The following is a 14516-nucleotide window of genomic DNA, read 5'->3' as shown; positions in this document are numbered from 1 at the left end:
CACCTGCAAACTCTTGAATACGAGATTCAACGTTACTTCCCAGATTTTTTTTGGATGGGGTTCAAACCCAATCCTCACTTGCCGTCATTTCCATTGAATTTCTGGATAAATTTTTGGAGCAATAAAATTGCTCTCTCGATTCTAGTATGCAATGCGCCACTCATATCCCAAGGTTTTCATGCTCAATTTTCAAATGTTGGCGCCGTTCGCTTTTACTCATTCCGTGAAAGAGGATTTTTGACTTTTCTACAGATCAAGAAGCTAGAAATAAGCAGGGGCGGATCCAGAGGGTGGTCGAGGGGGGATCGCACCCACCCCTAGACGGACTGTAATTTTTTTTACTGCACTTACGGAAGTCTGCATTAACGCGTATTTTAACTACTGTAACTAGACTATAAAACCTTTTTACATTACGTTCATTCCACAGCTTTTCCACTATCAAGCTAGCCTCGAGTATTTTTTGTCACCTCATAGCATAGCAACAGTTCACTCGGTAAATTTTAGCTAGTTCTCACCTCCCAGTTCGATGTAACATTGGAAGTGAGTGGGGTTGCGCAACGCAACCGGACCTGAAGTGTCAAAACAAACATTTCGTTCCAGTGTATAATGAAATTTGAATGTGCATGTGTCACGAGGATTTTTGTCGTTTAAGCAATATTGATGTCGGGAAAACGCGGACAAAAGACGCTTGACAGCTTTGTCATTTCAAAGTCTCGCAGAATGGATAGTGTAACTGTAACTGCAAGTAGCTCTTCAATTAGTTCTGTTGGAAGTGGCGAACACGGGCAAACTCCTAACACTTTGCAATCTTCTGTTAACCCCGTTAGCGTTCAGAGTGATCATCCAACAACACCTCTCCCCCCTACCCTGTTTCCGGAAAACGATATTGGGATCCACGTCGGTACAATACATGCCATTGACGACCGAATAAAGTGCGAGCTTCTGGAGAGGCCATGGAAATTCCGGATTGGATGCCAAATACCGTATTCTGTTCATTTAAAGCGGGGGAAAGACGAAAAAAGGTACTTGAATGATTCCCATTTGCAGAGTTTCCACTGGCTTGTGTATTCTGCTGCCCAGAAAGGCTTTTTTTGCAATACTGCCCTCTTTTTTTAACTGGGGCTAGCGTGGGTTCAAACAGACAGGTTCCCCTACAAAAGCTGGTCACAAAGCCTGTCACAAAATTTGCTAATTTTCAGGGAAAAGATGGAGACCTCACAGCACATGATACTTCCCAGTACCATCATGACGCAGTAGAGGCTGGAAATTCGTTTCTAAGAGCCTACCATTCTCCGCACGAATCTGTAAATAATCGCGTCAACGAACAGCGAAAGAAGCAAGTAACAGAAAACCGAGAGAGGCTTAAGCCGATTCTGGAATCAATCATATTTCTAGGAAGGCAGAATATTCCACTGAGGGGCCATCGGGATGATGGCAGCTTAAACTTAGATGACATGCCGCTTTCCAATGAAGGAAACTTCCGAGAACTACTACGTTATCGTGCTGAAAGTGGCGACAGTAAACTAAAGGAACAACTGAAAACATCAGGAAAAAATGCTACCTACATCAGCAAAACAACTCAAAACCGGTGGATTGACTTTTGTGCGAAAGAAGTTATAGGTGTCATTCTAGAAAGAGCAAAGTCAGCAAGATATTACAGCATCATTTTCGATGAGACAACAGATGTGTCACATTCATCGCAACTTAGTTTAGCTCTCTGCTATGCCTTCGATAACCATAGACACGAGGACTTCATAGGTTTTGTTGACATTCATCATGCCACCTTTGAACCTTCCACTGCATACAAAGAGCCGACTGTCAACGGAAAAGTGATTGGCCAGCTAGTTCTAAGCCTTTTAGAATAAATGGGTTTAAATTTACCCGACTGTGTTGGAATCGGTATGGATGGGTGTGCAATGATGGTATCAAATAACTGTGGTGCTGTAGTTGAAATTCAGAAAAAAGCTAAAAATGCGCCTCGTTGTCCCTGCTTTAACCGCGCCCTGAACCTTTCTTTTTCAAGAAGCTCAGCTGTTTCGAGCATCAGAAATGCCATAGGCATTATAAAAGAAGTTGTTGCATTTTCAAATGTATCTGAGAAGAGAAATTAGGTCTCGAATAAGGTTCTAAAAGCTCAGCTCACGGGAATCAGCGAGACGAGGTGGATCGAGCAACACGAGTCACTTATGTAGTCTGTGTCCAAACTTCCAAAAATCATCCAGGCTTTGGAACACATTAGTCACTGGAGTGAATCAGTGACCGCTCCGAAGGCAAAGACGCTTGTCACAGCGTTACATAGTGCGGAACTCATGGTTTCCCTTCAATGTCTACACAGTATTTGCGCTTTGACCTTGCCTCTTAGTCGGCTATTCCAGAAGAAGACTTTGGACTTGGGCGCTGCCGATGGCCACGTTTTCGACCTTTTGGATGTTCTAGCAAAGCGACGGGAAACGTGTGACGAAGAGTTCGCATTAGTATTCGAGCAAGTAAAAGAATTGTCAGATAAAATCCAATTGGCTGTTGAAGTTCCAAGGATTACACAAAGACAGGTTTATCGAAATAATCATCCTCATACTACGCCTAAAGAATATTATCGGCGTGTTGTTTTTATACCTATGCTCGACTCAGTCATAAGTGACCTATATCCTTATATATCCTTATGTCAACTCACTTCTTGATATTTTTATATCTCTTCCGGTGAGCGTGGCATCTAACTGAGCGTAGCTTCTCAACTTTACGCAAACTGAAAACCTGGCTCAGAGCACAGATGGGGCAAACTAGACTCAGTGGTTTGGCCCTCCTTAATGTGCACCGCAACATCGATATCAGCATTGACAGAGTAATCGACAGGCTTGCGAACAGTGGAGCCAGGAAGCTTGAATTTTTCTTTTAAACAGTTGTCAGTTGATCAAGTACAGTTTTTGTAATCATTATTGTAATATATGAAAACCACATTTTCGTTAAACAAGAGACCACCAGAGAAACTTAAAACGTGAAAAATAAAGTCAGCCTTGTGGCCGACCAAAAGGACACTATCCCCACTCTTTTCGGTAAGAATCGCCCCCCCCCCTAGAACAAAAGGCTGGATCCGCCCCTGGGAATAAGCTGGAGGTTCAAACTTGTGTGACATTAGCCTTGACAAAACTCAAACCAAGAATAACAGCATATTTTGAGCAGATTCAAACTCAATCATCATGCTAAAGAAATTAATACAAAATAAAATGCCAAAACTTTGCTCAGATCAAAAATAGTGTCATAACCTTCATTTTATGTTTTATATTTCCAACATTGGCGATAAGAAAGGAAGATACGAGCATTTTCCAAAAACCAAAAAAAGGTCAGGATAATTGAAATTATAATACAAAAAGCCTAGTTTTAAGATTTAAACGAATATTCCTATAGACTGAAAGCTAAAGCTATAATCTTTGGAACTAAGACAGCAAAAGAAGAACTGAATAAGAACCGAAACTAGAATTTCAGCCAATCAAAAGATATTACACAATATTTTCATATTGATTTGAAAAAGCTTTTTTAGACAAAATCAGTCCTTTCTTGATAACTTCACTTATTTCTGCTAGTTTTTCAGGTTCCCACAGACTGGTTGTAAAAGTCAATCACTCATAGTCACTCTCAATACTACACCGTGAATCCAATAATATAATAGAGATGGCTATTAGAGAAAGAAAAAACGCAGAAACATTGTTGTTGTTGGTAAATGATCTGGGATTCTATTTTCTTTTCGTAGTCAATCCAGCAATTTTTTCAGATGAATATTCCGTGGAGAGTCTCGTTATTTGGAAGCAAATCCTAATAGAAGTCTCCACAGGAGCTACTACCGTGTTTAATGTGATATCATCGATTTGGGGAAGAAAATCTCTCTTCGACTTATGGAAAATCGTTTGGCGAATTCCTTTTCATCGAAACCATGATAAAAGGAAATTGTGATTCCTTAGGGGAGGTAAGACATAAAAATGGGAATAAGGAAATATTTTTTATTTATAAATGAATAAAGGCTCAAGGCTGAAGAACTGATCAATATGTTGCACCAAGAGTTTTGCAGTTCTTACAGAGAGGTTTGACTTAAGAGTAAAGTCCTGAATCCAAGGGGAAAAATCATACATTTTTCCTTTTTTTAGTTTAACTTTAACAACCTATGATTTAGATCTCTCTTTTAGAAGTCGATTTGTATTTAACCTAAACTGGACGCACATAAGTCTTCTTGCATGTTGGTCATTTAGTTCTCTAGTGGCAGGATGGAGTTTGTTCGGAACCAGGGTTCATGGAGTGAAAAATATTAATGAACAATTTTGGCTTAAAATCATTTATGGAGAACACAATATATTTGAGAATTCCGCATACCCAGCGGAGAAGCTTTTTGTGCAAAATTGGCAAATAAGCAAAAATATTGCATGCAAAGTCTTGGAGGAAAAGCAAGGATACTGAGAATTTGCTGCATGTCGAGGACAAACATGTAAAAGCCGCCTTCTCGAAGGCAGAGTAATATCTAGAGATAGATCATTACCGTTTGCTCGAAAAATTCAGGTTCAGCTTCTGTGTTTTGTTGTTGTTTTTTTTTCTGTTTGGAATGACATTTTAAAGAACTTGAATAATTTCCGGCTGTTTTTTATGCAATATAAGTTTGACGACCCATTGTTCTTGTTTCTTGGTCATTTCTAAGGTTTTCAAAGGTTATGCAATGATCGAATCATCTATTTTGAATGTTTTCTCACATCTCCTGGAATTGGACGTGAGTCCTGATAAATTAATTCCTCCATAACGTATCCGACAACATGCATTGTCACTGCAGGTCAATATAATAATTCTTTGTACTTTGGCTGTAGATTCATTTTTAATAAAGTAGTGCAAATGAATTCCCGTATGTACTTTTATTTGGTATAAAACATCAGACTTCTCAAAGGCAGCGCAACAGCGCAACCTAAGTAAAAAGCGATCTGCACAATGTATTTATTATTTAGTTGTTTTTTTTCATCAGGCCACTTAGTATAGAACGAGTTGCCGTAGAAACTTCGGTAAGACGTCTTTCGATTGGAAACTGAAGTTGCAGTGTCCTTTTTGATAGTCGAAAGGGATTGGAGGGCATCTTACCTCCCCCCCCCAGCTCAATAATTCCCCTAACACATATAGTCAAAATTTGAGATAGAAATTCTGTTCACCATAGTAGAAAGGTCCGAAAACTATGTGTATGGGGATACCACCACCCCAAAACCCTCGGGGCAAGGGCTGTAAGTTATTAAATCACCCATTGTTTTCACATAGTATTTGTAATAGGGAAAGAGGCCATGTCTGACCTTTTGTGTTCATAATTCTAAAGAAATTCAGGTGAAGCTTTCAGAGAACTTCAAAGGGAATGATACACTAAATCAAACATATTATGTGCATATAGGTTGTCAAAAGGGCTTAACTCAGAAATGACTAAGGGTGTTAATTTGGAACTTTCAGGGAATAATGTGGGGGATGGTCAATTAACCAAAAGAGACAATATATGAACACTACTGCAGCTCCTACTGCTAATATTACTACTATTACTACTACTACTCCTACTACCCCTACTACTACTACTGCAAATAGTGTTTCTATAGCGACTACTATTAAGGCCGAGAAGATTGAGATGACAATTTGAGAAAATGTTGAGCGGAAAGTTGTACTAAATTTAGACATATTATGTGCCAAATACATACACATATTATTATATATACACATATTATATATACACATATTATATATACACATATTATACATATGACACATATTATGTGTCAAAAGGGCGTATCAGTAATATCTTCGGAACGGCTTACCATATCAAGCTGAAACTTCCAGGGTATGATGAGGGGATAAATTACCAAGAGGTAATCACGAACATACTTCAACTGCTACTAATGCTGCTGCTACTACTGTTACTATGACTACTACTACTACTTCCACCACTGCTACCAATATAATACTTGTTCTACTAAAGCTAAGTGTACGACTATCAAAATTTAAGAGAATATTGAGGTGAAAATTGAACTAAAGTAGAACGCAATATATGCATTAAGGTTGTAAAAAGGGCGTTTTTGAGGATTGGCTTAGGATATTTAGTTGGAATTTTCTAGGAATGCTTTGAGGGAAGATGAATTAATCAAACGGCAATATGTGAACGTTACTACTAATATTACTACTACTACTACTACTACTACTACTACTACTACTACTACTACTATTACTACTACTACTAATACTAATGCTGCTCCAAATACTACTTCTATTGCAACTAATACTTAGCGAGTATTAGGATGAGAATTTTTGGAAATGTTGAGGGAGAAGTCGATATAAATTAAAAGATATTATGGGCATACAGGTTATCAAAAGCGCACATCGGCAACATTTTAGCAACAGCTTATAGCATGAATTTGAAGTTCAGGGCTTGATAAGGGGCATATTCAGCTGACCAAAAGGCAACATGCTATTACTGCTACTAGTCATACAGTTACTGCTGTTAGTACTACTACTAAAAGTCGTAACACCGTTACTGCTATTACTATCACTACTGATTTAACTAGGGCTAGGGGCATGAAGGTGAAAATTTCAGGGAATATTGATTGGAAAGTTCAACTGAATCAAACACAGAGTGTTCTTCCAAGTTGTCAAAAGTGCATATCAGCAAGACCTTAAGAACGGCTTGGAATATGAAGCTGAAAGTTAGAGGGCTTGTTGTAAGGGATGTTGAACTAACCAAAAGGCAAAAATTGGTACGCTACTACTACTGCTTCCACCGAGGCTACTGAAGCTGTTATTGTTACTATTATTACTTCGTCTACCACTAATATTGCTAATAAAACTAAGGGTATATGACGAAAATTTCAAAAAGCTTTGAGACAGCGGCTAGGGGTCAGCTCCCTTAAGTTTTGGAATAAATATCGTTAATTAGTCTGTTTTTTAAGTGGGGATCGACCTTATCTAATCTTTGAATTATTTTAAAAACCCTTTCATAAAAACTACATATGCCACAGACGCATAGCTTACAGCAGCCTCCCCTGGGCTTTTGGGGGTCGCGTCAAAACCGGAGTTTGGTTATCTGACCTTTGAACTACTTTTAACAAAGCGGCTATCTTAATATTTTTATTAGAAGCATTCAGGGAAAAAAGGGCGGAGGGGCTAGTTGCTCTCCGATCGCTACTGACTCTCAAAAAGGTTACTAGAAGTTCTGAATTCCAATTGAATGACTCCCTCCGAAGCTCATACGACGACCCCTTCCACGTGATGTGCCTCTGGGAAAAAAGTAAATAAATAAAAACATTGAAGACTTACGCCCTTTACTATAGTAAATTCTATAGCATTGCCTCTGAAAATCTTAGTTCGTACAAACTAGAATGACTTGAGCTGGCATGTATGCAGGGGGGGGGGGGCTTTGGGCCCAGGTCCCCCGTAATTTTGTGAAATGTTTAGTTTCCCCATGGTTTCTTGGGATTTCTGACAAAAATAGGACATTTATAAAGAATTTAGATACATGTGTGAAGCCTTTTTGGGGGATTTTACAGCATGCAATTATCCGGTCAAGTCACTGCCCAATTATTAATCCATTTTCAGTCTGACTTTTTACCCTCTTTGAAGTAATTAGCAATTGTACTGTTATTTTTTTGTAAAGAGAGTTTGTTTTCCACAGCAAAATAGAATTATCCTTGGTATTAGGCGTTTATCCCCCTTTTCAGGATAAAGTACAGCTTTTAATGGATCAATTTTGGAAACTATCATTTTTCATTGAAATCTACGTTTTGGCAATAAAAGAACTACCCCCCGCAGCACAAATATTGCACTGTTAACCCTAAAATTTCCCTTTCAGTGGGATATAATAGATTAATCACTGGTTCTAAATCGCTATAAACATAACCTGAGCCTAAAACGTACTTTTGAGGCTTCAGTCTTCTTCCCCCCGCCGTCCGCTACAATACTACAGATTAAAGTTAATCTGTATTTTCCGATATACGTGCTTTTCGCATTACTAAATTAAAAAAGTGCTACTTTATATCTGCTGTTTCGAAGGTCCCCCCCCAGAAAAAAAAACATTCTTGCGTACGTGCCTGGAATTTTAGCATTATTTGAATACTTTTATTGTCATTGTATATACCTGAATTCCTTTTTTTAATTTTAATAACTTTATATATATTTGAAAAAAACTACAAATCTAACAGTTCAGAATGGTTTCCGAAACAATACTAGAGCCGTTCAATCCAACCCCGTGGGTAGGGGTTGCCTTGGAGAATTTAAAAAAAAATGAAAACAAACTTTTCCCTTTTTTGATAAAGATAAGAAAAAATTCAAAGGTATTCTTAATAAATACGGATTTTATGGTGAAGTCAGAACTACAGAAAAACTAATGGCTTAGAAGACATGCTGTTTCAAAAAAACGCATCCGGGTTAACCCTGACCTCGCCTATATGGTATTCATTCCTAAAAGTCTTAATGATTTTGGATATATTGAAGTAAAAAAGGTGAAAACATTCAAAATGTATTTTGTTTTCAGTAAAGTGCAAGTTTTGTGCTGGTCTTTAGAGGGCATGGGGGTTGCCAGTGTTACTCACCTTAGTTTCTAATCGTCTTGAGTTCCACTTTGTTATTTAGTGTAATTTCTGTTTGTTTTGAGTTTTATTAACTTATTGATGGTCTGTGGTAGTTGATGTGTAGTTTTATGGGTATTTTTATATGATATATAACCCTGATGAATGCCTTGATGAGGATAGACTGGGCTTAGGTTGGAACTGTTCCAGTGCCATGAGATGGTTTAAGGTCTTCGTTCCAACACTAGTTTCTTTCTCCATCCCTATCAAAAACAGAAAAATCCTTGTTTGCTTGGCATCATAGTGGCATCAGGGTAAAATTTTGCTAGTTGTCTTAACCAAAACTGTACCTGCTAACAGAACTGCAGAGTAGACTTTACCAATGGTGCCCCTCAAGAAAATTATAGCCTAGTAAACGACACAGCATTTTCACTGGATTCCAATTAATGGATGATTCTTCTAGGTTTGGTCTGTTCGGTAGGCTGATAAATCTCTTCCTAGCTATTTTGTTTATTATACGTTGCCTCTCTGTAAGGGCATAATATTTGTAGACATGAATATATAATAAGTCGGAGGTAATAGGCTTGAAATTGTCTGTGCAGGATTGGGACTCTCGTTGATAGAAGAGCACCCCCGAGTGTGGAAAACCATGCTGTTACCAACATAAGCCCAAGATTGCACAAAGCCTCCATTCAACTCCATTCAACGTCTTCCCTAGCTGGGTGGCTCTCGTAAGGAAAAATTGAAGGGAAAACACTTCCTCTGAGGATGCTGAGAGGGAGGCTTTGAATAGATTGAGATGGAGGAGAGGCAGCCGTAGCTGTGCTGGTCTTAGGCGACCTGGAGCTGTTGTGGGTTATTAGTAGTAGAAATAGTAGTTTACGTTAGAAAGTTATTTGACTTTATTTCTGCTGATTGTTGGCTTAATTTACCTCTTTACGTTCCTTTGAAAACTTCTTTTGTGTTTTTTTTTTTTTTTTTTTTTTTTTTTTTTTTTTTTTTTTTTTTTTTTTTTTTTTTTTTTTTTAATAAACAAATCCTTAATTCAAGCTGAATTTTTTATCTCATAACATTGAAAAAAACGAAAAAAAACACTATCAATATTATTTTCTCGGATTACTGAATATATATATATATATATATATATATATATATATATATATATATATATATATATATATATATATATATATATATATATATATATATATACCAGCTGTTGGGGTGGCGCTTCACGCCAACCCAACACCTAGCTGGTGGGGGCGCTTCGCGCACCACCCCCAGCACGCCCCGCGCGCGTAAGTCGCTACGCGCCATTGTAGTTGTGTCCCTGTGTCCCACCTGTGAATATAGATGTTTTAACTACGTAAAACTTGCGAATATGCAACATTCTTCGCTGTCCCATTGTCTATACATATAAATAGATTGTCAGGTTTACCGACTCTTTAACATGCAATATATAATTGTCCATGGGAAAAACAATCCGTATTCAAATCTATACTTCATTATTCTAATGATTGCCCTTGAGCTTTGTTGATGGTGATTGCTAATTAGACATTCCCTGTGTCCCCATCGTCATTTATATATCCCCCCTGTGCCCCCCGGCGTCCCCGTTGTAATTGTGTCCCTGTGTCCCAGTCGTCATTTCTAGTCGACAAACATGACGTCAGTCGACACACAAACATGACGTCAGTCGACACACACGTCCCAGTCGTCATTTGTGTCCCGGTGTCCCAGTCTGTAATTTCTCTTTGAGTGTCCCAGTCGTCATTTATATTCCCTGTGTCCCGGTCTGTATATACATTCGTTTTTGAATGGGTATATGATAAAATAAATTTTTTGTTTTTTTCCTTTTTTTCTTTTTAGTTTTTTTGGTTTTCACCTTTTTTTTTAGCTTTTCTAGTTTTTTTTCTTTTTTCTTTTTAGTTTTTTTTGTAGTTTTTACCTTTTTTAGTTTTTTTATTTTTATTTTTATTTTATTAGTTTTCTTTTACTTCTTTATTTTTCAGTTTTTTTCCTTTTTTTGTTTTTTTTTTCTTCTTCAGTTTTTAGTTTTTTTTAGTTTTTTATTAGTTTTTAGTTTTTTTTCTTTTTAGTTTGTTTGTAGTTTTTACCTTTTTTTAGTTTTTTTTAGTTTTTTTTCTTTTTTAGTTTTTAGTTTTTTACCTTTTTTTTGGTTTTTTTAGTTTTTTAGCTTTTTCGGTTTTTTTAGTATTTTCCTTTTAGTTTTTTTTTTGTAGTTTTTACTTTTTTTAGTTTTTTTTCTTCTTTTGTATTAATGCTAAAGCCAAGGTTCGAACCTGGAACATCTCGGACCTAGAACCTGGAACATAACGCTTTATCAACTCAGCTACTTCGGCTTGAATACATTCGTTTTTGAATTGGTATATGATGAAATAATTCAGACGTCATATGCGGCGGACAGACAAACAGACACACAAACAAATAACTTATTTATATATATATATATATATATATATATATATATATATATATATATATATATATATATATATATATATAAATATCTTTTGTATATATATAGATATATAGATATATATATTATATATATATATATATATATATATATATATATAATATATATATATATATATATATATATATATATATATATATATATATATATATATATATATATATATATATATATATATATAAATACAGTACCGTGCACCCGGTAGCTTCACCGCCGGGCCCTAGCACTCGACACGCGGTGAGCTTCTATATATAGATTCTCATTGTGACTTTTCTTCTAACTGCAGACAACTTAAGCCTTTTCTTGATGTCAAGACGACACCACAGGTTTGATGCCTTCACCCTTGGACAAATACGAATTCTTTCTTAAATTTGTAACCCATTTAGACCGTTTTTGTGGCCAGAAATATCAATTTGACTGTTTTAAGTAAAAAAAAAACAATGTAGCCAATTTCGAAGCCGGGCCTCGGCATGGCTACACGACAAGCTTTTATATATAAATCCTCATTGTCCCTTCTCTTGTAAACGTAGACTATATAAAAATATTTTTGACACGTTCTAATTCTCACTGTTGCTTGTAATTCTCGCTACCACTTAACTTTTAACCGTATATTTCTTTTTTCTGGATGTGGTATTTCCGCATTATTTTTTTTTCTTCGCTTTTGCTTTTGACTTGTTTGAATTCTCGCTGTCACTTATCTTCCAACCAGATATTTCTTTTATTATCACTTTCAATTTTCGCTCGTTGTAATTGTTGTTGTCGCAAGTATTCTAACCATATATCTTTTTGTTCTTCAATTTCGTTTGTAATTGCTTCAAACATTTAGTTCAAATTATGTACAGGTTCTTAGAAATCATGCGGATTGTCAGCCCTACTCATCTGAGTTTCTGCTCATTTTGAGTTTCACTTATTTGTTGATGGTAATTTGTGACAGTTTTACGCTCTCAAAATTTTTTGGCTTTATTTCTTCTTATTTCTGGTTTCATGTAGCTCTTTACTTTTCTTTTTAATATATTAATTAAAAATTAATCTATTAATTTCTATTAATCTATTAATCTTTTCTATTAATTAAAAATGTTTAATTAATCTTGCTACAACAAGACCATCATTAAACTAATTAAATATTGAATTAATTTACATTATATCATCCCAATCTAGTTAAAGAATAAAAACAAAAGAGAAAATGAATTTAAGTTAGTTAATGCATTCACAAATTAAATATATAATATTTAATTTAAGATTTACAAAAGCTAGTCACTTAAATATAAAGCACAATTACAAATGAACCTCACTTTCATCATTATTACTGAGGAATAACATAAACTGATAAACTAACGTTCACTAAATTAGTTATCATAGATTATAATTTATGTCGTTAACCGTTTCTTCTGCAGTCTAATCAGGTATAATAGTTTCATAATAACTCAAAAGAAACAGTAAATTTAGTTTAGTCGGAGTTGTACTGCTTCATTTTATGTTCCAATGAGCTTCAAGAAACTCTGTAAAGTTTATTGAAGCTTTCTCTTAAACTTGAGACTGAAATTATTCGGAGTTAGATGTGCTCATTACAGTTTTCAAGTTTTTACGTGAAGTTACTTATACAGCTCTCAAGAAATGACTCATTACAATTAATGAAGAAAATGAAAACAAATAGAATCTAAAAAAATAGTCCATGAAAATGTTACAGGGATTGAAGGCTATTTAGAAACAAGTCATATGAGAATTGTGGTGATCACAGATAAAGAATCTGCCAATAAGTTCGTATAAATTACGTTAGATCGTAAAAAATTAACTAGATTTTAAGGTGCAAAAGGAAAGTATAGAAAGGTAAGCTGCCTTTTTATACATTGAACAAAAAAAAGTTTTTTTTTGGACTGAGAATAAGGAGCGACATTAAAACTTAAAACGAACAAAAATTACTCCGTATATGAAAGGGGATGTCCCCTCCTCAACGCCTCGATCTTTACGCTAAGGTGTGACTCTTTGTCACAACTCTACTTCTTAAATTAATAAACAATAGCTGCTCCTTACTTTCAATTGAAAAAGTTTTTTTTATATATTCAATTAAGAAAAGGGAAAAACTTAATCATAAAACAGATAATTTTTATTACATGTAAACCAATAAAGACATCTTTTCTAGCACATAAATATAATGTTTCGAGTTTATATGGATTGAAAAATTACATTTTCTCTGCTAAGGCTCGCCAAGGATGCATGTTCATTTATTTGTTGTGCTATTTTTCTTGTTTTGTTAAGTTTTGATGGTACAAAGTACCGTGTAAAGCAAATTGACCCAAATAAGCTTTTATTTTAAAGCAATATAATACGAAACTTGAATTTTAGCATTAATAGCAAAGGGAATAAGGAGAGCGGTTCCACAACCCCTCCCCAATATTACTACTAGGCCCAAACATGATACTAAAAACACACATAATTAAATAAAATAAAAATTAATCTCAAATGAATGTAAAGGTTGACTTGAAAACTGGAAATGAACAAAAGATATCCCAAGTATGAGGAGGTTGACTTCCCCTAAGCCCTCCTACTATTTACCCTAAAGTGCGACTTCTATGCTCAATACTTCAAGAATAAAATCTCTTCAACAGAGCAAGTTTAATGAAAAGTATAAACTCATTTTTTTTATTACACGGGTTCAAGAGCTGATGTTCTTGAACTGAATGAACTGAAAATTTTCAGTTCAACTATTTTAGAGACAAGCAAAAACAAATCCTTTAGCTCTCTACTGGTTACATTTAATGCCCTCTGAATTGCTTTCAGGAAAGCTGAGCATAATTCTTAAGAAGAAAATCCCAAAATCATGTACAGATACTACTACCGTGACTATTATTACCACAGCACCACTATTAATGAACTTTAAAAAATTGCTGAGAAAACTTTTCCGAAAAAAAAAGAAAGTGATAATAAAACATTGAGGGAAAAAAGTGCAAATACCACTATAAACGCACGAAAAAACTTTTGGCTTTTTTCCAAAACCCCTTAATCATATACGTAATTCTGAATAATAACATTTTAACTGGACTCCTGTGCACTTGCAATCTTTTATAATGACTCACGCGGAGTAACTAACGAACTTTGAAAAAACTAGCCAGAAATTGAACTGAGTTTTCTATCCTAATGCGGGGTCCAAGGGTCAACCTCTATCAGTTTGGCTTTAGAAAGTTGATATCAGAGAGTTTATCCATTTGAGCCATTTATACACTTCTATTCTAGGCATAAAACCACAATCTAGAAAAAAACTTCTATAGAAGTTACCTATATACTTTTGTATTTTTGCAACCATAAAATATTTCACGATGAGCTGACTGGCTATGCAAAACATTAAAACTTTGGGAAAAAAAAAATAAAATACCCTACTTTAGGTAAGTGAGATAGATAAAAGAAAAAAAATTAGAGCAAGTATATTTAGCTCGTGTAACATACAAGTTGTCATCAGCGCACCAATA

General features: G+C 35.4%; 1 protein-coding gene across 1 annotated transcript in view; it reads right to left on the bottom strand.

Annotated features, from left to right (window-relative positions):
• Positions 1-14516, bottom strand: part of LOC136025512 (synaptotagmin-7-like) — a 141275-nt gene that overhangs the window by 84907 nt on the left and 41852 nt on the right. The window lies entirely within an intron of this gene.

The sequence above is a fragment of the Artemia franciscana genome, chromosome 3 (assembly GCF_032884065.1).
Source record: "Artemia franciscana chromosome 3, ASM3288406v1, whole genome shotgun sequence".
Taxonomy (NCBI): Eukaryota; Metazoa; Arthropoda; class Branchiopoda; order Anostraca; family Artemiidae; genus Artemia; species Artemia franciscana.
Note: the sequence above shows the minus strand (reverse complement) of the source record. Positions and strands in the feature narration are given on the sequence as shown.